We start from the raw sequence: 2,953 nt of genomic DNA, 5'->3' as shown, positions 1-2,953 counted from the left end.
GGATGGCTGTTGACGAATGCGTGCGTGTAGACTTTATGATGAATTGCGTCCATCAAAAAGTTATCATTAATATTTAAGTTAATTTGTTTATTAAGAATAAATTGAAAACTGCACAGAAAATGCCGCGTGTACCAGTAGGAGAAGAAAGGCAATGCAATGCAATTTACCGTGAGGATCAAAAGAATGAAGATGAGGAATAGATTTCCAGTCCATTTTCTGTAACAGTTTACAGTATTGAGGGTCGCAACGGGCCCGCAGCCTTGTGCAAGACGTAACAACTCAAGGTGGGGCACTCTCATACGCCTTTCATACACACGGGCAATTTAGTAGCTCTAATTTTCGATTGTGAGTGAGGGAGAGAGAGAGAGTGTGTGTGTGTTTGTGTGCGTGCGTGCGTGCGTGCGCGCCCGCGCGCGTCTGTGTGTGGGCGGGGGGGTGACGGAGTACCTGGAGGAAACCTCACGGCAATGGGTCGACCGTGTAGTAAATGATAAATGCAGATAGTAGGATGATTGAATATGGACTGGAAAACTGCTGGGGTCTCCCCACGTAGGCTGGGGAGCGGAGTGCGGCTCAGTGTGTCAGGACTCCGTGCCTGTGATGGAAAGGTCACTAGTCCAAAGCCTAAAGCCAACTTCATTGGGGCCGTGGGCCAGTTGAAGCCCTTAACCAGTTGCTTTCTCAAAACTGTATGTCGCTTTGGTAGAGGCGTCTGCCAAATAAGTAAAATGAATACTGAAGTTCTTTTGCCGTTTTGCTTTCAGTGAGTAAAACCCTAATTAATCTAGACTCGTGTCGGTTCTTTTGAAATCAATCTTTTACGTGAACAAAATGATCTTTGTTGCTCAGCTGATTTGTTGATTGGTTCGTTCTTTTCGTTGAGTTATATCAGTGAGATTATTTTATTCGCTGACGGCCAATACCCCATCTCTTTCGCCACCCACTGGTGTAGTGATGTACAGACAGTAAGTAAAAAAATATAATGCGTCATTATGAAAAATATAACATATAGAAATAAGTATTATTTTTATGACATACAAGTATATGGTAAGTTTGTGTAAGAAATATGAAAATTATTTAATTGAAATACTATTCTAGTAACCACTATGGATAGAAAAAAAGCAACACCCTTCACCACCGATGAACCCCTACCCCTACCGGTCTACCGTGTTGGAAGTGAACGAATCCTTGAACGACTCCTCAACGAATCTTTTAATTGAGCCAACTCTAAACAGTCGATTCACCTAAAAGAATAACGCTTGCAATCTATAATTAAATTAGTTTGTTCGGTTTGTGTCGGGCTAGCGCCATCTGTTGTTTAGACAATTAAATTAAATTTCATAGTAATAAGAATGTAAGAGTTCAGAAAAATGTAGAAATTAAAGGCACTTTTAAACGTCATTCTGTAGCCAATGAATATTTGTTGCATTTAAAAAATATTTATTACATTTATGTCAATTTCACATATCAGTTCAATACTTTGATGAGTCGTATTTGATACAACTCAGTGGCAAATCTATGTTAGAAGTCAATTTTCAAGTATATGATACTTTATTAGGAAAACCTTTACAGCTGCTCATTCATGCATATCTAATCATTCAATCGTGTGGCGGACGTTTAGTGTAGTCTAAGTGACTTTGACGGTGACATGGTTTTTGGTGCCAGACAGGGTGGTTTAATTATATCTCCTGGGATTTTTATACACAACAGCCTGGAGTTTACATGGAATGGTACAAAAAACATTCAGCAAGCGGCATCTGTGGGGGGCAGAAACTCATTTGTGATGAGAGAGCTCAGAAGAGAATGCCCAGACTGGTCTGAACCAGCAAGAAGACAACAGTAACTCAAATAACCACTCTTTGGAACAGCAGTAAAGAGAGAAGTATGTCAGAATGCACAAGGCTTTGATCCATGAAGTGGATAAGTTACAAAAGACTACACTCGGTTCCTCTCCTGTCAGCTAAGATCAGGAAACTGAGACCACACTGGGCACAGGCTCACCAAAACCAGACAGCTGAAGACTGGAAAAATGTCACTTGGTCTGATGAATCTTGATTTCTGCTGGTCTGAATTTGGTGTAAGCAGCATGAATCCATGGCCGGATAACTTGCCATCTCAAACTGATTCCATGATTCTGATTCATTAATTGTGCTTCATTGGCTTACTCAGTCACCAGATTTGAATCCAAAAGAGCACCTTTGAAACAGGATGGAATGGGATTCTCAGCATGACTGCACAGTCAGCAAATCTGCAGCAATTACATGATGAAATTATGTCAACATGGACCAGAATCTGTAAGGAATGTCTACAATTTCTTGTTGACTCCATAAAATGAAGGCTGTTCTGAGAGCAAAGATGGGTCCTATCCAGTATTAGAATGGTGTTTATAATACACAGAACTCAGATACTTTATTAATCCCCATGGGGAATTTGTCTTTCGGCCATCTTGTTCTCCATACGACAAACATATGCAGGTGAGATTAGGGACATGGAGGGGGTGGCTGAGCACCTTCCCATTTTGCAATTGAAAAAGACCCCTTTTGAGGTCCTAAGCATCCCATTTCAGTCATGCAAATTTACAGGGGAGGGAGCCCAACCCCTCGTTTGAGCCTGGCCCTTGAGAAGTCTCTGCACACTCTTGGGTAAGAGCAAGCTTGATGGAACCCAGTGCAGGGTCATGGTCAGCCAGCAGCGTGCCGTGCCCATGTACCAGTTGGAGGTTAAAGGCCCTGATCAAGAGTGCAATGCTCTGCCAGTGAAAAGTTTACGTGTCACAGCACGAATATGCAAAACGACTGTTTTGTGCCTGCAGTTTAATATTTGAAGAATAATTAATGTGAAGCAGATCATTTAAAGAAAACAGGGGTAATGTTAAGGATAAGGCTTCTTCATGAATGCTTTGCCCAGCTCAGTGGTAACACTATCACAAGGGACTAGAAAAACGACAAACCAA

This window comes from Brienomyrus brachyistius, chromosome 6 (assembly GCF_023856365.1).
Source record: "Brienomyrus brachyistius isolate T26 chromosome 6, BBRACH_0.4, whole genome shotgun sequence".
Taxonomy (NCBI): domain Eukaryota; kingdom Metazoa; phylum Chordata; class Actinopteri; order Osteoglossiformes; family Mormyridae; genus Brienomyrus; species Brienomyrus brachyistius.
The sequence above is the reverse complement of the archived record's forward strand: the minus strand, read 5'-3'. Positions refer to the sequence as shown.